At 38.8% G+C, this 25701-nt stretch overlaps 1 protein-coding gene across 3 annotated transcripts in view; it reads left to right on the top strand.

Moving 5' to 3' along the window:
* The window catches only part of ZFHX4 (zinc finger homeobox 4), a 152333-nt gene that overhangs the window by 28070 nt on the left and 98562 nt on the right, over nt 1-25701 (top strand). The window lies entirely within an intron of this gene.

Raw genomic sequence — 25701 nt, 5'->3', positions numbered from 1 at the left:
TTCTGTGAACGCAGGGAACGTTAAGTTTTTTTAAAAAAAATTCTCTCATAATAAATTACTAGAGTGGTTTTACATCTCTTATAATCTTTTCAGACTTTGTCCATTACATTTTGATCAGAAGCTTGACAGAGATTATGGAAAATGATGATTTTTCCATACCGTGCATAGGGAAGGAGATCACTTTCTGGCATATGTATCTATTTGCAACTCTAATCTCTCACAGCCAAGTTATTTTACATTGGTATTTTCAGTAAGCACATGCAATATGCCACATTATTACCAAGGATATTCAAAAGTAAGCACTGTCATCCTTTTGTCTGCCCTTCTTTTCTAAGCCAGTAATGATTTTTCAGAAACATGAAAGGGTGTGGTGTAGATAAATATGTTAGTAGAATGGCAACTATATTTTTATCTTTACTGGAAAAAACTATGTGGATATAATGAATATGTGGGAGTGATGAATACCATTTATTACACAACTTGTCATGACTTTTTCCAAACCCTAATTATGGGGTAACTTATTTTCTGCAGTGTGTTTACTGGATTGGCTTGATTGTCTTGGTTCATGTACAAAATATAACACATTCATTTCCAAGATGAATAACTTTGTAACTTATTAAAAACTTCTTTTGTCTAGGGGATATAAAAATTCAGGAAATATTGCAAACCATTAGTCACTGTAACAAGCTCTAAATATGATTAGAAAATCCATTTTGCAAGTGTTATCTATTGATTTATACTAGAAATCTGTGATAACTAAACTATCAGGAGTCATCTGCTGATTACAGCAACTATGCTGGCTTTCTAATCATGTTGAAAATGTGTACACATGGAACAAATATAGAAAAGCCTCAGCAGACCTCTAGTTTAAGCAAGAAATAACATTTTGCTGGTGTTCAACCATGTTCAAACAGTTGTTCTGAGCTAACACAGGGTGCACAGGCAGTAACACGAGTTTTCGTTTTATAACCTGATATTTGTAACCTTGGTGGATCTGCTATGGACAAAAATGGCAGTAACACAAGACTGGGTCTATTATATTGTCCCACAGTGCTGGCTGCTCTGCTAATTTAATAATGTATTTTATTTAAATAGCATTTTTCCTTAACTCTAGGGATGTGGGGTTTTTGTGCTTGTTTGTTGGTTTTTTTTAGAGATCCAAAGTCCCGTTTTGAAAAGTGCCAAAAAAGCTGAGAGTCTAGTGACACAGTTAGCCTGCCTCAGCAGCATAACTGCCTTCAGAAGCTCCCGCTCCCTGTCATCCATGAAGCAGTTCCTTGCTCCCTCCATTTACGCTGATTGTGGAGCCACACTCTTAAGTCAGGTTTTTTAAATGATCTAGGTTAAACACAGCTGGTCCCCACCTCTTTTTTGGAGTGTTAACCTGGATTATTTCAATGATCTGTTTTATAATGCCGCCATTCAGAGAGATGCTCCTGCAAACTGTGTCACAGATAGGAATGATAGAATGGGAGATGGGAAGGCAAAGGGCTTTTCTCAGATGGCTTCACTGCCAAAGCTTCAGGGACTGTTGAAAATAACATGCCAGTTGCTTATTTTTTAAATAAAACTATAGGCATAGCTATGGAGTTGCAAGGTACAAACCATCTACTCAAAACAGCACTGTCTCTTCACTCACTCAACCTGATCCCTAGAGAACTCTTCATCAAATATGTTTGGGTTTGCAGCATGTCCTACAAAACATTTGATTTAGCATACTAAGGGAGCGAGTCTCAGCTCTTAGTCTTCATCACTAAAAATGTCCTGCTGCTGAACCTGCTTCTTTTCCAGATCCTGATTTGTTAGATCGAGCAATTCAGTAGCGCGTATGTGGTGCAGCTATCATACATGGCAAATGACCACCGGTAACCTTTTTTCAGTCTCTGAATCAGTTAGGGTGAAAGACATCCCAGTGGAGAAAGAATGCATAAGCTCTTTGACACCCTCGAAGCTTCATGTCCTACAGAAGGACAATTGAAAGTGTACTGCTGGTAACCATAGGATTGCAAGTCTCCTGAGACATGTGTTTTTTTAAGACCTGTTCCTAGGACTGCTAGTGAGAATCTCGGCTTTTTAAAAAGTTTCTGCCCCTCATGACTTCTTAAAGCTTGAAATTTCAACCCCACTAGGCTTAACAGCTCTCAGAAAGCAGATAGCATGTGCATGTGCGCACACTATTTTTATATAATCTCATTTTAAGGCTAATATGAAGGAGGGGAATGACTTATTTAAAATATCAATTGGACTATTAGTATTATTATTTTTTAAGATTTGGGGTTGGCAGTACTACAATGTGTCCCAAATAACCAAAATGTTCTAGATGTGTATGCTTTATAACAGAATGTAATGCCTCTGTATGTTATCCAGAAAACTTTACTTTTAATTGTGGGTGTACGTTCAGGCCTCAAGGTGGAAATAAATGAGATTTTGAAAGTCTGTAAAGTTATCTGCTAGCAGACTTGATAGTTTTCTCAGGTCTTGGTGAAGCTGTTGACACCAAGAGAGTTGTAAACTTTTTTCTCTTGATACATCAGATAAACTTTTAGAGCACCTAAGGAAAAAAAAGAACATTAATTTGTATGAATAATAGATATATGCCTTGGGAGCGATATCGAATATTCATGAATTGTGTTTATATTCAAGCAGCTCCTCTAACTCTTTTAAAATTAAGGTGCTGTGAATATGGTTTGGCAATAAAAACTTTAATACTAAAACCATCTGAAGGCACAGAAAAAAAAATCTGTGACTTTGTTCCTTTGCTTTGTCAAGTACCTCAAAGTTTTTTCTTTAGTCATTTATATTTATTTAAATGTTATAGTTTTGTGAATTTTCTTTTTATAAATGTTGCTGTAACAGCTTGATTTCTCTTCCTGTGCTTAACTATTGATGGAATAAAAGGATGTCTTTTCATAACTGTAGCTTTTAAAGCGACCATGAACATCAGAGTTTCTCTTCTGAAGCTGTATAATTTTAGGCAGTATTGAAATGTCACTTTTAGAGTTAGATTCTAAATGTGGCAAAGTGAGACCTTTAGCTGGTTTCTAAGTTATTTCAAAAAGAATTGGCCTGATTGCTCCTTACAGAAGTGCAGTATTCAAATGGTGTTGGTAACGTGGCTGCTAGGAACCAGAACAAAGACGGCCTTACCCTGAGTGAACTCAGCTTGGGCTAAATGAATTTCCCAAAGACTTACATTTGGAATTGCGGAGCTTGATATTAGCAAATTAAACCACAGAAGAGTTGCGAGTCCTTCGCGGCATCCATCAAGAAGCATTCAGTGACTCCACCAGTAAACAGAGAAAGCCTCTATAGCAACAGAGTGCATTTCCATGCTGCGGGAGGAAGCGTTCAGCTCCTGCAGATTTGGGAAGCTGAGGCAGGACAGTGATCTGTCTCTGTGGATATAAAGTACATATAGCTGGAACTGCTCTTCGGGAGGCCATTTTGTAGCTTAGTCAAATAGCTTTTGATTCAGGGAACCGCATAGCTCGTGTCCTGTGCTCATAAAAATAGTTTCCAAATACTTTAAATAAATAAATAAATACAGGGTATCTTTTCTGCAAAGTAAACTGGAGTGGCCGAAAAGAAGTTTTGGTTAACCAAGTAACTGAATGACAGGATCGATTTCTAATCACAAATAAATATTTAAAATTAGTCTATCAAAAATATTATTCAATTAGCTGATCATAGCTTTAAAAGACATTAATTTTATATTGGGTATTTACCGTAGATTACGTCATGTATGCAACTATTTAGGAGCTCAGGGAAAGTGACAGGCAGCAGTTAGCAGAGTAATACTGAGCTGTGTGAAAACTACCTTGGTTTTCCCTTCATTGACAAAATATTGATCCATAACACTATTAATGCTATGATTGTCAGTTCAATTTGGATAGATCACTTTACCTCTTGTGTTCTCAAACAGCAAAGATATTACCCAAAAGGAGTGACCTGATTTCAGTTTAAGAAGGTTAAAGGTTAAAGGTTAGCTCAAAAGCATCATCTGCCTAGCTGCTTAACTTTAAACTGATCAATTTAATGAAAATCTGTTTTGCAGATGGTGTTTTAATGTCTTTGGCAGGATTTAGGCAGCTTTAACATTAGACGTATGCTAGTAAAAATTATTTCTTTATTTGACCAGAACAACACCTTTTCTTTTATGTTTTAAGGTAAAAGGCATGTGGGATATGGTATTTTGGCAAAGGACCCAGAAGCAGAAAGTGTTGATGATCTTTCCATATGGGCTCAAAAACAGAATACCTTTATGTCTATTGCTAACGATGACTGAAGAAACAAACAAAGCTGCATTCATTTTTTACCATAATGTTTTACTTTGAACTCATAAAAAAGAATTTCAGTCAGAACTGTCCTTGAAAAAAGCTTGTCTTCTTTGCCTAGGGTGGAACGCAACAGCATTAACGTTTTTAACCTGGCAGAGCACACTGATTGTCTCTTTCAGAACTTGTATTTGTAGATCAGCGGTATTCTTTTTCCTACTCACAAACTGAGTAGTAATTGTGTTACTTAGCTGTAGATACCATAAATAATAAGGCAAATTAGTCAATCCAAATGGTAAGTTTTATCTGATGGAGGTTATCTGAATAAACAAAGAATTAGATCCTCAGGAGTGTAAAGCAGAGCTTTGTGTTTATGTCTTCTGAGAATCTGGTCCTCACAGTTTTTGCCAAGATAATTAAGTTTCAGCACAAGCACGTCTTTCTGTTTTCAGATGTATGCAATTCAATAGGAATTTCTTGGGCTGCTAATGCAATACTCTTACATGTTGGCTTTGTAATTAGCTAGGACTCTATCCCTTTGCTGAAATGCATTGTAATATTACACACACAAGCATAGCTTGCATGTAGCAGTCATGAAAGTGGTGCCCTTTGTTTCATATTGACCTTCCAACTTATTTAAAAAAGAGTTTACAATGAGCCTTTGTTTTGTCCACAAATGATCATAAACAGCTTTCTAAAGAGCCCAATAAAATGAGATAATCAGAAATGTATAACTTCACATATTGAAAGGGTGGAAGAACAAACGGGGCTTTTACTATATTTTATAGGATGGATTTATAGTCTGTCCTTGGGTCACTTAGGGCCAAGAATTTTCATGGTCAGCTGGTTGGTCCTGCTAGCTAGCATCCTCTGCAGGAAATGCAAATACCATGCAGCACCTGCTCTTCAGCTGGGGTTATGCACTGCTTTTTTAAAGCGAGGTGTCCACTTCTCTGCTGGTTCAAAGTCAAAATCTTAATTAGACTAGCTTTTTTCTGCATCTGTCATCAGCGAAGCAGAATAGTCTGTCTGGATTCCATAATGCTGTTTGCATATTTGGATTTTAAATCAGCCAGGGATATTGAATGCTTTGCTCATCTTTATCACGTGCAGGAGGCACAAGTGGGATTTAGTCCTTAGGTAACTTTTAGTGTAACAGTTCCCCAAGGAACACTGCTTGGGTTTTTCTCATTATCCTTGTTCTGGATGAAAGCATCGTTGTTAGGAATTAACAACTGAGGTGGGGGGGTGAAGTATATGCATACAGGGACGAAGGGACTAACAGCCCCAATCACTTTGTTTGCTTTACTCTGTTTGGCATGAAATGTTGATACTTGATCAGTCCGGAATTAACAGAAAGTCACATTCTTTTCATTTCAATTGTCCTGCACTAACTTTTTAATTTAAAATCAAATATCCTAGATATGTGCCAGTCCAATTATTGAACTGTCATTGTCCCAGTATGATGGTAAAAGAGGTCAGGAGATTGTGCAGCATTGATTTGCATAAAAATCATTGTGGAAAAGGAAATTGGAATATGTCTGCACATCTGAGGAGCCAAAACATGTTTTGCTTAATCTTATTCTTGTTGTTTGTTTAGGTGAAGAAAGCTGTTTTCAGTGATAAACAAAAGTTGTTCTAATTTGTTGCTAAACATAAACCTCACGATAGAGGATTTTTCAATTTTTATAGTACTTTCGGGTTCATGTTCATTTAAGGTTTTAAATGCTTTATGAAATTTAATTTCCACTGCACGTTTTAGTTACTGTAATTCAGATTATGCTGTTATGCTTACATGTATAAAGAGAAACCAGTATTCAAAGAACACATTGTGTAGTCAGCTATACATAGCTATACATAACATATATGCCTACTGTATGTACTTATACACTATAGACAAGTACATTTATTTAAAAAAAAACCCAAACAAGTTGCGGGCTAGCAGAATAGTAATTTCAAACCTATTCTTTTTGTTTGAAATTTAAAATATAATAGTAGAGAAATAATTTTCACGTTATATTTCATGTATATTTAATTTTATATTCAGATGTTGTCTGGCTCTCAGATAGTTCTGCATAATGTTCCTTGTAAAAATAGCATGTGTTGTATTCAGCTTATGGTATACTGCTAAAGCAGAAAGGCACTCTCAAATCATGGTTTAGAGAATTCCCATGTCTTCCATTGAAATGGCGTCCAGGATCCCAGTCCGCGTGCTGTCCTGGGTGAGGATGTATAAGGCCACTCTTTGAAAGGAGTGTGTACCAGAATATTTGGGCACGACTTGCAATGCGCAGCCTGCCCAGCGGAGCCTGAGCTCGTCGCTCCTCTTGCAGAGCAGGAAGAGTGAGCAAGGAGGAGAGCAAAAGCAGCGTAAAGAGGATCAGCCTCATTTATTCAGTATGCTCAACACACAAAATGGCTGTATAACAGCTGTTTTTTGTGCCTGGAGTTCTTTCATTCTGACATTAAGAGAAATATGTAATTATTTCTGACTGAGAGTCAAAGTAGAGATGCAGTGTATAGTGTATGTAAGAGTATTATGTCAATGTGAGTGCATGTGTATATGTGTATAAATAGATTGCAGCTATGGATTTAGCAGCCACTCCCTCTCAGCCTTGCAACATAGATTTTCTTGTTACCCTTAGGAGATTTTAGCTGATATTATGCAACTCACTACAGGTGTCTTCTCTAAAATTGTAATTACAGTTTACCAGGCTCTCCCAGGTGGGATTTTTCTCCACCATCTCTTCCACATATTTGAGAATGAGCACTGAAAAAAAAAAGACTGAGGCATGACAGGAGAGTTATATTTTGACATGCATATGTGTACTTCAGCTTTGCTACTGCTTTTGCTAAGTGATTTAGGAGAAACTTTCCCTTGGTCTATGCATTTGTCAGTCCATCCAGACAAGATGCCAGAATTGGGAAATTATAGGAGGGTTGATGGGAATAAAACCTTAGAGACCTCATATGTACAGGACTGAGCTTTGAGCTGTTTGATACACAGCTCTTGAGACTCTATTGGCTCTGTCTTGCTAGATAGACAAATTCATTTTCTGCATTTTTTTTTTCTCCTTCAGGGTACTGCTGGAGCAATGCGCCAGTCAGATTTTGTAAGGAAGGATAGTGAAGAGGCTGGTGTGAAATGCTGAGTAATACCAATTCTGTTGGTTTTAGCAAGAATTGGGCACAATGCAGGAGAGATACTTTAGTGGATAAACTTCCATGTGTATGTTTGTGGGCAAAATACAATATGGTACAACAGGAAATAGGTAATAATTACATTAAATGTGGGTAGGGTTTTTATGTTAATAAAACATAAATTACAAGGGTTAACTTGTAATATTTTTTGAGCCTGGTGGTCTGTCTGTTAGGCTGGGGTACTTAATACAGGCAGATAGCGCAGAATGATGATCATACATCCTCGTGCTGATATATAAAGAAAGCCAAGCTCTGCTAAGAACCGCAAGACCTTCTCATTGTGGACAGCCGTGAATGAGGATGTCATGGAAATGACCCCCTTGGTCTGCAGCAGAAGGTGCCAGCCCTGCAGTTCTGCAGCAAACAGATACACAGAGTATTGTGCACCATAGCCTCAGGGGAAACTGTATTTGCTACTCTCCCTGTGGGAGGGGAGGCATTAAGATAATCTTTAGCTTTTAAAGGCAGGGGGCATTGAAGGAAACAAAAATTGAGCAAAGGTAGTCCTTGAATGATGAAGTGTGCAGATTCCCATGCCTGGGGCATCCTACTGCAGTAGCAGTGACAAAATCAGAAAAAAAATGGTTTTGTCATATATGAAGAGTATGAGCAATACGCCTTGCTTATATGCATGAGTAGGAAACTACATATTAGTAATGGGAGCCATGAATGGTAATATACTAATCTTACTCCAAGAGTGGATATTTGACCACATGAGTTGCCTAACAAAAAATGTCATTTTTTTCTATTTAAAACTGTTATCCTAGAGTGTTAATCAAACCATTCTGTTGATTCACGTGTCTAAAATACATGAGTATATAACTACTGATTTATTGCTGGATTGTGTGCAGGCAACCTAGCATATAGGGACAGTATTCAGGAGTCTGCCCAAAGGAGAGTGTTTATTTGTAATCTCTGTTCTCCCTTGTAAATTCTCCCAAAGAAGAACATATGCAGCTTCCTTGCACTGCTCCTGGAGAGAACTATAGAGCCACCTCTACCCATAAAAGCAGCACAGAATCTGCTGTTCAGGGATAGTTTGTGCCCAAACTTTAGCAGGCAATTCCAATGGTCTATACCATCTTGTTCTAAAGTTGTTTGACACATATGGAATTTTTCCATTGATATCCTAAACTTGTGACTGGGCCTACAGCAGTCCTCGGCTGGGGGAGTGGGGGAGGTCAGTTGTCTCCAAACTGCTTTATTAAGAAAGAAGATGTTTTCCATGGGAAATCCTGAAAAGTTGCAACTGGCTCAAGTATCATATCAGGTATGATCGATGTTATCCTTATGCTAAATTCAAAACTCTGGGTCCTAAAGGCAAAAGAAAAGGAAGGGTACTTCTTATTCATAGAATTGTAGAATCAGAATATCTCGAGTTGGAAGGGACCCATAAGGATCATCGAGTCCAACTCCCTGCTCCTTGCAAGACTACCTAAAACAAAACCATATGACTAAGAGCACTCCTTGAACTCTGACAGGCTTGCTGCTGCGACCACTTCCCTGGGGAGCCTGCTCCAGCGACCCTCTCAGGGAAGAACCTTTTCTTAATGTCCAATCTGAACTTCCCCTGACATAGCTTCATACCATTCAAACAACAATGTTCCTATTTTCTATGTAACCTAGACAAAATCTTGCTCTCTGGGAAATAGATTGAGGCAAAAATACTCAAGTTTTATAATTGAATAAACACTTTGTGAATGAACAGAAGCTTGATATTTTTACAGCTAGAACAATGATACAAAGTCTAAGGAGTATCTTGGTATTCTTGCTCTTTGTGTCTGCTAGTGATGAGAGCATGGAAAAAGGCTTGCTTTACTACTGAAATGAGACAGCTTTTAGTATCTAGATGTTACTATTTTGGAAACACCCTTTGGCATTTGCAGATGTGTACGCAGCTAATGAATGACTGGAAATTAGGAAGAATGAAGCTGGTGGAAAAAACGAGGCCAAACTGCAAGTGTTTCTGAAAACCTTATGTCCTTATTTGTCCAGGAACTTCTGTGACTTGAAATCTTTGACCCAGGAGGAAGTCAGGAAGTCAGTGCTGGGATATATCAGAGCAGGATCTTCTGAAGTCATCTCTCAGATGACAAAGATCACAGGCCACAAAAAAAATAGTTTAAGACTAATTTTCCCAAATTTGTGACCTAGAGTCATTGAACAGATTTGAAAACACTACTGATTTGGCCCCTAGGACTAACCCTGTTGCAGATGCGTCTCAGAAATAGGTATTGTACCTAAGATGTGGATATCCTTTGTCAGTTTGTGACTTGCTAAGATAGTCTCCTAGACGATGATGAACTGGATAAGCTGTCAATGTGCTCTGTCTCCCTGTTCCTATGTCCATTGGTATTTCTTGTAGCACATCAGGCTTCACCAGTATCTTTATGATAGTTGAATTTCTGTGGCTTATAGAACTCAAGGGCTTTAAATCTTTTAAACTAGTCATTAGGACTCCTGACAGGTATTTTTGAGAAAGAGCAAATCCTTTTTCAGACACTCTGTAGTCTCTTGGAATGATTTTTTTTTCATTTCTTGAAAAACAAGAACAGGTTTGTGAGATCACCTGTGACTCAACATATTACATGTAGGACCTGGATCCAGAAGTCTTTCTAGGGTGTTTCTTTTCTTTCATGACTTCTCCACTGAACAGCTCAAATACTGTGGCCTCAGCTACCTCAAAAGTATCAAACAGATGATGAGGTTTACCTAAAGGATTTTTGGGGTATACAAAGGACAAGAGCTACAAGAAGAGTTGTATGTATGTAATATTTTTTGTGATAAGGAAGAGAGTTGAGCTGGTAATCAATAAAAGGAGAACTCTGAAATCTCACGTTACACAGTTCAAGCCTGTATCCCAGTTGCCTCAGCTTTTGTGCTCTGCAGATACAAAGGCTTTGTGCCTCAGTGTTCACAACAGGAACTAAACAAATGTCTCTCCTTTACCTGTAGTAGTTGCTTGTCCTAATAGATTTAGAAGGCAAGCTTAATACTATCTGGACTAGGAAACAGAGCATGGCCTTGCAGAAAAAGAAAATGCGTGTCTAACCAAGCAGAAGTGAGTGAGAGGTTGGCCCCCAATATGTTTGGCAGTCTAAATGGACCTTATAGAAATGTAATTAAGCATACCACTTAATTTCTTCACATACGTGAAGAAAAATCTAGCTGTCTTTCTGTCTGCCTTTATTTATCTGTACATGTGCTTAATACAGTGTCTGTTACTGGGAGGAATCAGAGGTGGAGTCTGAAGTTGTTCATGCTCATGAGAACTTTTAGAGAGACAGATATCATCCAACGTTAGTGTTAGGGAGGAAGTCACTGTTGGAGACTGGGTTTCTTGCACAGGGGGTGCAGTGGGGGAAGCAAAAAGGCAGGTGTGTGTGCTTATAAAAGTGTACACTTCCCAAGAGCATAAGCAGAATTTAAAACTATGTGTGTCCATACATACCCCAGGCTGCTACTGTCACCTGCTATAATACTGTACAAAGGTCTATATATGTTAGTGTCTGCTGTAGTAAAGGTTGGATTTCCATTTCTAATTTCCTTCTCCCAGTTACTCATAATTTTCTTATAGACACTTTTAGGGCTGAAATTATCAGGATTTGGTCTGGGTGTAAAGAATATTTCTTTCTTCTTTGGAGCTGTTTCTGAGTCACTTAATCATGCGATATCTTTCCAACCTGTCCTAATGAAAAATACTCCATTGCAAATAAAGTTAGTCAAGTATATCTCTTGCAGTGGCTGTCCATAACAGAAAAGAATGCTATTTTAGAAGTAACAACACATTGATAGACCAAATATGCAGTCATTGTCCTATCACAGCAAATTATACCATTAGTCCACCTTATCTAATCTCTTTGCTCCAGACTGGCTAACAACAATTGCTTCTCAGAGCAGAGAAAAAAAAAATCTTGCATGGGCACATATGGAATAACGTTGCTCATACAGGAAAATTATTTTTCTCTTGTATGTCTTCTGTACTTAAAGAACAATGAATTAACATCATACGAAATCAAGTATCTTTTTTTTTTCCCCAAAAAAGTGGTCTTTGGGTGGTCTTATATGTACACAAACATCAAATCAGTTTATAAACTGAACTCTTGGCTCAATCACATGCAGTGGTAAGGAGTTCCACAGGTTAATTTAACCGGCATATAAACATCTTTTTTCAGCTTTAAAAAAATTCTGTTATTCATTTAAGTTATTAAGTTTTGTTTGTTTATTCATCTTGTAATAGAACAAGAAAGATCATGTGTTCTCACTTGTTTTATGATCTTTCTATATAATCTTTATATCTTCATAATAATCTTTATGATATTTTATGATCTTTCTATAATGCCTCTCTTTTACTTACTTACACTATTCATGCACTAAAGAATTTCAATCTATTTGGTGTTGCTTTTAGTGGGAGTTCTTCCACATTTCTGCTAATCCCATCACTGATCACTGAACTCTTCCTACCCCTGCTAAATTTTTCTTGATATACAGATATTTCAGAACTGAACAAATGTTCTCAGTGGAGCTGTAAGATTTTACTGTCCCATGCCTGGTGCATCCAAAAATATAATGTGCCTTAAACAAATCCTATTGCATTCTGTGCTGGAAATATATTGCCTTTCATTGCATGTCTCTTCCCATGCCCCCCTTCATACTGATCCCCAAGTGTCCTAGAATGGTTACATTTAACTTAGACACCAGTAACTTGTTTGATTGGTTCAAATTATTCCTTCTAATATAAATTTTCTTGGATTCATTTGTCAATACTGAATTTCACCTGCCTGCTCAGCTAGCTTTAAACCTCTCCGGCATTCCTGATAGTTCATTGGCTGGTCTTTACCTGCATGAATTCTTTTATGCCCTCTGCAAGATCGGTCCTGGGTTGATGTTAGAAGACCCAGAGGTAACTTTTGTTCTGTTAAATGGCCTGCTAGTTCCTCCAGCTTGTTTTCTGTCTCTGTCCATTTCTAATCCGTGACTTTTTTGCCTCTGTGTTAGGTGCCTACATTAAGTGGTTAGGCCACTTCTTGCTTATTTTAACTAAGAGAGGAAAACTCCAGCTCTGAATTACCCTGTGAAAGAATTAATTTCCCCCTAATATTAAGAGAATGAGGGAAAGAAGCATCCAGTTTACACCCATGTCACATTGCCTGTCTCTTCATACAGCTGCCTCTTGTTGCTTTCCCACATTTATTGCTATATGTGGTGACTTGAGGTGCAAATATCTGAAGGCAGTTAACTCTTCCTTAAGCCTGAAGAACAGAAATAGCTAAATAGCCATCTATCTGCAAATATTTACTGCAGATATTAATTTGCTGGTGCAAACCAGAAGATGTTTCTGCATGTGGACTACAAGGCTGAGGCATAACTCAAATGGACTCTTTGTAGTGTGCTCTTTTTATACTGTTCAGTGCTAACTTTAATGTATTATTGATTGTTATTAAGGTACACCATGAAATACAGATGGGATGTCTGTTGTGGTTGAACTCATACTGTGGGAGCTGTGTTGACTTTTGGATTGTTCTGGCCTTCATGCTGCTTGACATTAAAACCTTTCACATTAGGGTTTAGAAGAGAAAGAAATATATAGTAACTAAGTTACCCTGTATGTAGTGTGAAATAATGTGAAAATATGATGCCAAATGCTCTCCCCACCAAGTCAGCACAAAATTTGAAATGAAATACTAATTTCAGAGCAAGCCAGGAAGTTCCCAATTCCCTGTGTGAGTATATACAACACTAGTTTCGAGTGGTCGCCACCTGAATTTAAATTAGCTGTGCTACCTGCCGGTGATGAAGGAATTGCTAAAAATGAAGCGATTAGGGGTATGATTTTCAGAAATGCTGAGTACTAGCGGCTCCTGTTGATTGCGTGTGTTTAGCATCCCAGGGTCCAAGGTCACGCTCAGGCGATGACCGGCTCCTCTGTGCTGACTGCCAGCCTCCATCCTTGCACAGCCCTCTTGGCTGGATGTATTGGCTAGTCTGAAATACACAAAAATTGCATCAGAGGATCAATTACTGCTGAAATGTCACTACCGAACCCTGTAATACTGCTAATTAGGTAAAGCAAAAGAGGCATGTTGATACGCATTTATTTTGGCTCTAGCTCACTGAATATCTTTTCACAAAATTAGGTTTGAAGTACTTTAGATTCTCCCCCCTCCCTCTTTCTGGAAAATTAAAGTACATAATTCTTGGTTTTGCCTTTTTTATTTCCTATGCCCCGTAAAATGAAATACTTCTAAATGGGTCTCACTATCACCAGCAGTTTGCATCTTAGAATAGTTTACTTCTGTTTGAAACTCTTAAAGAGGGTATTAGTCATTGGAGAAAACTGGAAATAAGGAAACGTATGACAAACACACGGTCACAGGACAACCCTCTCTAACTTTGGCTCAGCTCCCTTTCTGCCATTAATGGAGCAAAAGAAATTGGAGATTTGATGCGAGTTCCTTGCCGTGGGGGAGGGCAGGGTTACTCTGCTCATGGCAGGGAGTCCCCGGCTGGCAGAGAGCCAGCGGGGTGTGCACTGTCCTTCCCCCCGCCCGCCACGCAGGGACCGTGGCGGGAGAAGGACCAGGAAGGGCAGTAGCTAGAGCACACGTAAGTCTGGCTGTGATGAGAGCGAAATCCCCCTGCACCGGGAGCCCTGGGGAGCTCCCGGGCAGAGCCGGCTCAGGGGGATGCTGGTGACTGCAGGAAGCTTTTGATCTGGGACAGAAAGGCAGCGGCTGCTGTCGCAAACTGTAGGGTCCGACTGCAGTCCTGCATTTTGATGCCTTGCTCAGGTAGGTTTCGTTTCTCACGTGCTCACCTTGCAGGGAGCCTGGCTGGGCTGTGTCAGGGCATTCTGGGCTTGATGAACTGTGGCAGTTGTTGCCAAGCGCCGGCTGTTCTTTTTAGTTGCTAAAACATATACCAGGCACACATTCATACGCCCCATCCCCCAACTTTTCATCTAGCATTTAGTTTTTGGTGAGGATTATTTCCTCAGTTTGCCACAACGACAAAATATTCAGCTGCCAATGGCATGAGCAGAGTCCGTGAGGAGTTTTCTTTAGGATGAGAGAGGTCATATTGTTAAACAAAAGCCTAAACATTTGCAAAGGTACAGGAAAAATACAGGCTTTTTACTGGTTGTGTGACCTTTTTATCCTCTGTAGAATTTGTTTGAAGCTTTAAAAAAAATTATTTGTTTCCTATTAAAATGGTGATGAGAGGAAAGAGACGGGAAGAATGTGGGCCAAATCCATCTCTGTTGTAGTATTGCTGATCTCGGTCGTGTTACTCCAAGAATGGAGTTGGCCCAGGAGTTTTCCAAAATGACAATGTTTCTTAACTCTGTCAATTGACAGGGACATGGCTGTCCTGTGGTTTGACTACTGTGGTTTGTCACTACTGTGAGAAATTATCCAGTTCAAAAAGTTCTGTTATTTGGGTAATTTCTTGCTGAAATTGATGGTTACTGTTTCTGTTTTCCTCCCAAAGTTTATTTCTAGGGTTTTTCCATTTGTTTCTGGTGCTCTAGAGAAAAGGCTAGTTACAAAGGAAGAGTCAGAGAGACTGCTCCGCAAAGAGGGTGTGAAAAAGAAGAGAGGATTTGAATTTGGAAGTGTTTTCCCTCTCACCGAAACAGCTCGCCTGTTTGATACAGAGTGTGTGTTGTTAGAATGAAATCCGCCTCCTAAATATCTTTTACAGATCAAAACAGGTTACTGGGTATTGATAACCATGACATATTTTGTGAGCATACACGCTAGGTCACCTCATCCATAGCCTGTTTCTCCTCCTAAATTATTCCACATTTGTGAGCATTTTTCAAGCAGCTACTATTTAAAACCAGAAAGCCTCCACCCTGAAAGGCCCCAACCTGTCAGAAACATTTCCTCTCTTGCCTCGAGCTTGGAATTTCACTCCAAAACACCAGCTCCCTCAGGACTGTGCATAGTGTCATCCTTGCCTCGTGGTTTGCTCTCTGCAACCTCAGTTGCGCACACATACGGCCAGTGCTTACCACCTCACCACATTCTTCTTCTTCCTGCTCTACCAACATTTCTACGTGTCTATTTTCACAGTGCCATCTACGTCTGGAACGCTGTCATTTCTGCAGTACTTAGCCCAATTTGACTCTTGCCAAGCCCCAAGCTCCTTTATATTTTTTCTCTTTTCTGCCAATAATCTTTCCCACTTTCTCTTGTGTATACATATGTGAGTGTTTGTGTACATTATCAAATATGCATTTCTAATTATTTGGGATGAGTGGGATAAAGGTTTTATTGTCTCGAGCCTGAGTTGGCCGTGTTGTTTTAAGTAATAAAGACAGAAAAAGGTATGCTGACCATCCCACAGGAAACTATCATGCATTTTGAACCTCCTGCATATTTTGCATTAGGAAAAATATGTGAGAAATTTGTAGAGCACTCTTTAACTGTATCAATACTCTTTTTTCATATGGCTGCATGTATCAAGCCAAGCTCCACTAATACTAAGGGGAAAAAACACTGCTGTGACTTTGTGACTAATATATTTTAGAAATGTCTTACATTTTTCCTATAATAGCTTTTCCATACATAATAGTGTTTCAGTTTGAAGGTCTGACATCTCAAGGCCTATCAGAGCTAAAAACAAGTGCTAGCATTCTGTTGGAAAGCTGGAAACTTCCCACCTCCAGTGCTATAAAACTCCTTTTTCAGACTCACAGATCACAAGATTAATACATCATTGGTAGAAGGCCCATCCTGGGTGTTGGCCCAATATAATTTGAAAGGAAATTTTTCCATTTGAAAGGAAGCAAGGAAAAAGACTTTATGGTGGTTTGCAGCAAAACCAAACTAATGACAGCTGATTTAAGCTATCTGGGCTGGGAGCATTAATAATATCTACCCTTGGAGAAAATTTTAGGTCTGGTTTCAAGCACAGAGATTATGTTGACACCATCTTCTAGGACTAACTTGAGACTTCTCTGAAAACTGTGCTCCTTTTCCTTCCACATGACAGGTGTGGAAGTGTGTCTTGGGGGTCAGAGCATTCTTTGTGAAGGTTGCTGGACCTGTGCTGGGTTCACACTGGCAATCCAAAATCTTCCATGTGGCATCAATGGATGCCATGTGGATGCCAGCAAAATACAGCATATAAGAGCTCCAGACCATGGTCTTTCATTCTATTTTAGGCATAACCAGTGGGGCAAATAGAAATTATTATCTGTCTGTATAAATGTGTCAGACCAGGGATTTGCTATTCTCAGTACATATCCCAGTGAGACTCTGTGTTGTCATTTAGAAAGGGTTAAGAATTGGCCCAGCTCAAGCAAAAGCTAAATTTTCCATTGACTTTGGTGGCACTAAGATTTCACACATGACACTGTTAAATCTATGCTATATAAAGCTTTGTGTACATGCATGTGTACATAATATATATCACAAGCATGTACAAATGTGTTTCTGTATATTTTAGCCAATTATATAAACTAAGTGTGTTTAAACCATCTAATATGCAGGTGTCTGGAATGAATGAACTAAAAAGTCTGGATAGTGGTAAAATATTCAGAGAATGTAATGGGGGCACGTTTAGCACAATTGTAGTATTGAGAGGTTTTGTTCCATTTATCAGGTGCCTTCCTCTACTGTAAAATCATGGCTTTTTTTTTTCTAGTTACATCAGTTTTCAGCTACAAATGTTTTACATTATAAAACTGTGTAAAACAGACTAAAAATTGGGAACTGTAAGAAGAGATAAGCTAAAGACTTAAGAGCTTTGGGCTAACTTCTCTTACCAGCTTTCAGAGAGGCAGAGGGAGACTGTATTTGAAACCCCTCATCAGAGCAAAATTAATGTTTTAGCATTCTCGGACATAATATCAGGCTAACATGCTCCCTGACTGACATCCAGTGCATACTGTATAATTGCCAGCCTGCTTCTCTGAGTGCCTTGAAGATTACATTTTTTTAATGTCCCAATATTAATAACCAGATGTGATCTTCTTCCTGCCCAGGGGTCAAGCTAGCTGGCCAGGTCAGGCTGTTTGTCTGTGTGCACAGACTGTGAAGTCTATTCAGAATGACAGGTATGGGGGGGGGGCGGGTAGGGTGTTAACCTCAAGACCACCAAAAGGGACTTCTCCCTGCTGGGAACAAAGACCAGCAGGAGCTTCAGCCTTTTTCAGTACTCCTGGGATTTTAACCAAGTGAACAAAAGATGATGCACAGCTGAAGAAATGCTCTTCACAACTGATACATAATTTAAGATGTTCAGTTACAAACAACCGGATATGTATTTGTGATTTCATTTGAGCACAGTCCAATTATCTGCAGTCAGTTAATATTTTTGTATGTGTAGTTGCTGTCTGCTGCTTTATACATTGAGAAGATGCTCAGTTGCTGGTGTTCAAATACACACTAGCCTTGAAAATAGCCCTAGCACTTAAAGAAATAGCGTTAAAACACCAGCAGTTGCTATGGGGTGTTTTGTGCCGTCTAGTTAATGTTTGCCACTGTACGTATAGAATTATTTTATAGTGGATAGTATGATAGAGTTTTGTTAAACGTATGTTATAAAACCGTTTACTCCTCACTCTCTCATTTTGTTAGGTAAAAAAAATTCAAACGAAGAAGCTATTTGTTTCCTAATTGATTTTCTACGTTAGTTGTTCATTGAATAGATAAGTAGTGCCTGTGATATTTGATTACAGAGCAAGGCACCCATTTAACCTTCCGTTCTTTCCTGGCCAGGATTTCAAATACAATACAACGTACCTCCCTTAGGCTCAGTAGGATTAGACTGCTAGCAGTAATCCCTGATGCTATGAAATAGACCTGATAGAACTTCAACTCACTTGTTTAGGATTATGCTCATGAATTTCAGCTCATCTAGTTGCATTAACCCTTTGGGAACTTGTGTGGGTTATGCCGCTATAAATAATAATAAATATTGTAATAAACAATGGCAGATGCATATCAAAACCTATTAACGCGTTTTAAAGAAGTCACTTTTACTTGGTGATCAAAATGTAAAATTCACATTGAAATGAAATTAGACACTGCAGTACAAATCCTCAGAGTTTCTTTTAATTCTAATGTTCAGAAGTCTTTTGCAGTTCAACGGTATCTTTAAACAGTTCAGTCTCAATTTTTGCATTGATTTTTAAGAATTATTTTAATGAATTTTAGTTCTCAAGATTGCACTGAAAGGGCAGACAACTGATATCTGCTAACTGTAGAGTATTGGTGCAGAATCTCACAGTATAATGACTTGAATGCAAGCATGATCCCAGGGTAAAGAGGAGAGGTACTGGTACCTGAGCTATCAGTTCCTGGCTTTTCTGCTGATAGCACCAATCCTGATAAGGGCAACAGTGACTTTTGATGACTGATGCCCCAATCAAAAAACAGAGTGAGAGTGCCAGACCATTCCTGATGGACCTCTAGACAGCTGGCAGGCAAAAGCATTGTAACCACTCCATATTTGGACTGCTCTTTTGAATTGGTGACTTCTATTTAAATGCTGATTTTTAATCTGGCAGGAAATCACTACAGGGAATAACTCTATACTAGCAAGAAGAACAGATCTTTTCTGTCTTTCATTTTCAGGATCCTAAAACCCACCAATGAAATAAATATCGTTTCCTATTACCAGTTCCTTAAACTGTTCAACCTTTAGTGGAAAGGCTCATTAAATATTCATGTGCACAACTAATTGTATTAATTATTGAAATGAATATATATATATATGTTTCAGAATATTTGAAGTCAATTACAATGAAAAAATGTGGAGAGTTTGACTTGGGAACTCTAACCTACTCTCACTTCCTTGGCAGACGATAGAGTCAAATTAGGACTGACTGAATATGCACATTCAGGCATCAATTGTTGAAACTACTGTCCCTTCAATATACCTGCATGTGGAATTACTATATTTAAAGGCAAGACAACAGGCAGGATCAGTGCTACTTGATGCACTTGATGACACAGGCATCAGGGCATTTCTTTACCCCTTAGACACTATTAAAGGCATGCCTATTATTGTAGATCTGTCGGATACTCTTGATACATTTGATGATAAAGTGGTATTGATGAATAGCTGAAGGCAATGAGAGCAATAAATGAAGTTACTCTTGAGTGACTCCATTCTTTTTTTGCAGGAGGACTTGGGAGTGGGGGCAGTTTGGGGTGGTTGTTCATCAGCCCATTGGGTGCACTCATGTGCTCCCATGTGGAGTATTGCTGAGTTCTAGTCTGTCACCCTTCTTGATCAACATATGCCCGAGGCCATTACGGGAGCATGATCTGTGCTTGAGGTGAGGGTGTCTCCAAGATGCAGATGATTTTCATCTGCACAACTATTTCATCAGACTTGGATGGTGAAATCAATTGTTTGACTCGATATCCTGCCAGGCTTGGGGTGTGGATATACTAGCTGTGTTGTAAACCAAGGTCATGCTGGTGGGATTCAACAGTTGGTGGAAATGGTCGAGGCAGCATCGTGTAGCTGTCCCACAGTCGTAAGCCTTGCTGGATTCTACATTTGGCTACTGAGGTAACCCAAGGAGTGATAAGCATGCCTTCATCATTTATATATGGCCGAGTGCTAAATGGATGGATGTTGCTTCTCTTTCAAATCAGCTTCTCTCAATTTCTTTTGTTTTAGAAATATCTTCCAAAAAATTGTGCTCAGGCCTGCTGCTGCTGCTGAACCTACAGTCATTTGCAATATTTAATATATTTAAACTTTTGTGCTCTGTTGGTTAGTTTTGGTTTGACACATGGTATATTTCTGTTCCCTGATTGATTGCAAATGTACGATTAGAAGTTGGCTGTTTCGTGAATGCTCAGTTTACACATTCAGGATGTGCTTTCCTCGGATATTCTGCAGTATGCATTTAAACATAGCTGTTTCTGAAACAAATTCCTTGCTTAGGTCAGCAGATTTAGTTTGTAGAAATTAATGGAAAACAAACAGCCAAGAGGTGGGGCATGGAAGGAACTAATTCAGGAATTTAAGACAAATATATCCAGTATTTCCCAGCTCTCCTGATGCTTTAATTCTAAACACAGAACTTAGTGGCCCACACTTTGCCACCTTCAGATTTGATGAGAAAAGAGAGGTAAACCTCTGAACTTTTGGGAGATTTGAGCTGCCAGGAATATAGCTGTCTGTCCATTAGCCAGTGCTTCTGACAGCAAGTATTTTGCAGCTGCTGTCCCACACCTATTCCAACTCTCACAACTTGTTTCTAGTTGCAGTTTCACTCTGTTTCAACCTATGAAGACTTAAATGAGTCAGACCCTGATTCTCTCTGAAAACCTCACTTCACATATGTAATTCAGATCAGCTAGCAATGCCCTGGGCTTAATCTCAAAGGTGCTGGAAGCTTGTGTTTTCAGAAAGTGGTTGGCAAATGCGGAATCTGCGTTCTCATTTTCTTGATCAAATTTTGCAATTTTTGATCATTCCACCACATAGCAAAGTGCACTTGTCTTTCAGATTCATACAGGATAAGGTGAGTAAAGGGTGCCCATGGTGGGCAAGTTTGCTCTTTGGCAAAAAGAAATCTTGATGGCTTGGATATCAGTAGTATTTATTAATGTGCTTTTACTTAGCAAAGCTGGTGGCTTGTGTGTGTGTGTGTGTGTGGGAAGGGAATCTTATTAAGTCTAAATAAATAGACTGTAGGAACCATGGTAATACTTTACACTTCTGTAAAGCCTTTATTCAGAGGCTTTCAAAATGTTTTAACAATGTTAATTAAATTCAGTGCTCCTCCATTCTGTGTTAGCCTAAGTGCATATAGGGCCATCTTCATGTACATACTGGTGGACTGGAAGGAAGCTTGTGTTTAACTGTGTGCAGCAGCATTGCACTGCAAGTATTTTCAAGGCGGGTGAAAAAAAAAAAGCTGTGTTCAAGTGAAACTGCACAGGGAATTGCCTGTAGGTAGGCAAAACATAATTACAAGTTGAAATTTGGCCAAGACATTTGTCTTAACACTCTTCCTCCTTTGAAAAAAATGTGCCACGTACTTAATAATTTTATTAAGTACAAGCAGTTATGAAATCTGTTCTTTGTTTCAACCAAAAAGAAAACATTTCCTAACAGGACGGTGCTGTTAAACACCAAGCTAGGGCACTGACTCATTACTAATTTAGACAGAGAGCACCATCAATGAATTACCAAAACTCTTTTTTGTAGCACTGGTGTTTTCCTTGGAGATCTCCCCTCCAAGTACTGACCCTGCTTTAGCCTGCAAGATCTGAAGGGATCACAGCACAAGGTGGTATGGCTTAGGGCTGTATATAAAATGATGAAGGACAGAGAGAAACCCAGCCATGTGCTCCCTTTACTCAACACTGTAGTAGGAGAGGGAGGTGGCGTTCAGTGAAACTCGGAGCTACTCTTCTTTTCTGCAGTAAATAATCAGCCTGTGAAATTCACTGCTGCAGTGGGGGGTTATCCGGATAAACAGTTTATCAGGACTTTTAAGAAGGATAAGGGGATGAACATTAATGATGTTTCTGATTATGTGGGCTAAAACAAAAAGATGCAAGAATGTTTGGTTCTCTGTTATTATTGTTAAAGTCAGGATATAAACAGACTGTCTTCCAGGGTCAGGCAAGGATCCCTCGTCACACTGCACACTCATTTAGGCTCTCTAAGGGCTTGTGTTTGTACCCTGCTTTTCTGTGAATCTGATATTAGCTACTTGCACAGACAGCATGTCGGAATAGCTGGGCCAAGGGTATGATTCATAGTGTTACTCCCGTGTTTCCATCTCTCTGTCTCCCTCAGTGACTGTTCTCAGAGGACGGCATTAGACTTCAAAAATGAATACGAGAACTGAGCGTTTCAAATGTAAATAAGATGCCTTTCTATTGGCAATTTTAGTCTTGCTAAGCAAGGTACTACTCCAGCAGTAAACAACCGAATCTGCATGTCTGGGTTATTCTTTTTTTTTTCTTTGTCAACTTATCACTCAGCGTGGGAGAGGAGTGTCTGTGTCATAATTAGTGTTTCATTTATTTAATTTGGAAGTACAAACAATAGACAGAAAGAGCCATTTGGCAACTAATTAATTTGCTTCTGCTCAAAGAACATGACAAAAACTTTCCCTTCAGATGAGCATTCTTAGACCCATGGACTTGCATTTTCACATTTGAGTAATAATTCATCAGCATTACTCCATAGATAATTTGATATTGTAAGTACAGCATGTAAAGGTACAGACTTTGAATATGTTTTTTAAACTCACATGACTATTGGAAACACTTCAAAGATAATTCTAAGAGCAGTTATGATTCAGTACCACACAGCATCTGTCCACGTTTTTAAGAAGCACAACAATTTTATTCCACCTCTTGGAAGAGGACGGGGCATCTGCTGCCTGGCTCCTGTGGTAGCTAGTTTCTGCAGAATCCACATGGGACCATGCGAGATACAGCTTGGCTCAGGTTACCGTTTTGCGCTGCAGTTTTGTCGGCATCGCAGTAACATGTTAACTCTGTGTGGTAGCCGTTATTAATTGTTTGGTGCACTCTGCTCTGAGCAAGGCTTGGGAAGAAAAACTCCAGTGTTGTGATCGTTCTTATCAGAATAAACAATCCAGACCTACCGAGGTTGTGTCCAGATTACTCTCTGGGTCTTGCCACGGCAAGTCCCCAGCCCTGGCTAGTCAATCTGTATGTGGAAACCAGGTCTGAAAGGGAATGGGGGAAGTGGAGGTAAGATGGCGCACTACAGGGATTTGTCCCAATCAGAGCTGGGTGATGGCAGGGCATGCACTTGGACTCTCTGCCTGGGAAGCACTACTGGTTTCTGTAATGCAGACAGAGTGTGGGGGAGCAGAAGATTTGGATTGCAATAGAGGGCTCAATCTTCTTTAGGGAGGGGCATATTGTTGAGCATGGTATTTTTCACTTTTCCATATTTCCCCTTTCCCTGCAGAGCGTTAATAATGCACTGGAGAATTCCCAGTCTTTGGGATGTCAGTGGGCCTTGAAGAAGAGCTGTGAGAGAGAAAAGTATTGCTTGACCCAAAAGAACAGGAAAGCTTCTAGTAGAAGGGAAGAAAACAGATTGATTATTTGAGGAAAGACCTCAAAGGGAAAATTGAGATGCAATTTTGCCAAGCAGCCAGGCTGTAATGGTAAGAACTACAGGGTAAAAAATGTTGGCCTGAACAAAGCTATGCGGACCCTGGAAGGTGAACAGGTGGGGAAGCCAGTCAAAGGCTTTTGAATAAGAGCTTCTTCAAATAAAGCCCAAAGAGCAAGAGAAACAAGACTATTGCAAAGTAAAGATGAGAATGAAACAGTTTTATTAATGTTGTTCAGTGAATGAACTAACATTTAATAAGTTTTTATCATATCTTCCTCACATATCTCTGCAAAGAACTGTCATTAGTAATACTGGTATTATAAGTTAGCTAATTGTAAATATTAGTTGTAATAACATTGTAGTGTAAGCACTGTAATGTACCTTTTAAAGTCAAGTATCCTTGTAGAGGAATAATTTTTTTCTTTGTTATTTCTAGTCTTAGCCAGAGGTGTGTAGAAGGGGGAGGGGAATAAGGATTATTTTAATCCCCAAGTCAGACATGGGTATGTGAGTGGACACTGGCATGCAGACCAGCTAAATCTATTATTCCAAAGCAATGTACAGTAGCTCCTAGTATGGACAATGATAAATAACATTGACCTAAAACAGGAATGTTTTTAAGCCACCTTCACTTATCCAGCTTTATGGAGATCTGAAAATAGAAGTTGATTTGTCTTTGCATCACTCTGTATCTATGGCTCATTAAATGATTTAATATAGTTAGAAGCGAGACGTCCATTCTCTTAGTCACTTATTTTGCCTCATACATTGCCACAGTAAGTTACAATAAATTAAAAATAAACATGGTAATAACATTAAAAACAGAATGTAAAAATAGTATTTACTTTTATTGATCATATTCCCAAAGACCTAATCCAAAGCCCTTCAAAACAAAATGAGTCTTTTTTACTCTCTCCTTTTTACAATTGTCCTTTGAATCAGGGATTCAAACCTGAAATAACACAGTGGCATTTGTGGACAGTCTCAGAGAGAAATGAAAGATTCACTGGATACTGACACACTCAGGGTTGGTTTTTTTTTTTATGTTGTGTGGTTTTTTATTTTTCTTTTTTTTATTTCTTCCTTTTTTTTTTGTGTAGCAGTGGTACTTCTAGGTTTAGCTTGAAGGATTTCAGTAGTTCAGGGAAAGAGGAAGCTTTTGTCTCTAGGACTCACAGTTTAGCCCCTTCAACAGAAAAGGTTCAATTTCAGAAATATTTTTAAGCTTTTTAATAATAAGCGGTGAACCAGGCTTTTAGAAAATATGGCTGATGTAGCCACTAGGTAGTAATATAAGGAAATAAAAAGTCTCTCCTCAGCCATCCCTTTTGTGTCATACAGCAGTACTAAGTGGAGTTTCTTTTTCAAATGCATGTCCAGGTCAGATTCTCTTTCCCCTCATTGACTGTGATGAGAGTCAATTTTCCAACTGTTAAACAAGATCATGGTCCCCAAAAACTCAGCAATATGAGGAAAGCTCAGCTAATATGAGACATATGCTAATAAGAGACTGGTTTTCCTTTTTTTGATTTTTTTTAATGCAGATGCCAGATGACATATCCAAATAAGCACTTTAAAAATGCTTGGTAAAAGTTTATTAATAGATGTCATTACTGCAAGTCCTCATGCGTGCCCCTTTGGAAAAAAGTGGTCACTTATTAGAGACTAGAGAAAGAACATTTACTTGCATAAAATTATTAATAAAGCACATAAAGACTTGTTTCTATTAGGATTGGTCCATGAATACTTCATGTGCTAATTTAGGGCTTAGGAATATTTAGTCATACAAGCCCTCCAGTCTGAAATAGGCATGTACCTTATTATTATTAGTTAAACACCAGCCTTTAATGTTTTGAATATATTTATAAAACATACTTGTCCTCTTCATAAAATTAAAAACATCTGCTACAGCTTTTCGGTTAAAATGTTGTGGACATGCAAGTCTGGTGATAGGTCAGTCTGCCATTTTGAATGGCAATTAAGCTGACAGTGCACCCTGTACCAGTGAGACTGTGAAAACAAACAAAAAAGGCAGATGGTTCATTTAGTTTAGTAATTGTAATTTGTTGTTCATTAAAAGTAATTCCCACACAGGCATTCTCTAGGCAGATGGAGTATATGGAAAATTTTATTCTGC

The sequence above is a fragment of the Ciconia boyciana genome, chromosome 2, assembly GCF_034638445.1.
Source record: "Ciconia boyciana chromosome 2, ASM3463844v1, whole genome shotgun sequence".
Classification (NCBI taxonomy): Eukaryota; Metazoa; Chordata; class Aves; order Ciconiiformes; family Ciconiidae; genus Ciconia; species Ciconia boyciana.
The sequence above is the reverse complement of the archived record's forward strand: the minus strand, read 5'-3'. Positions and strand labels throughout refer to the sequence as shown.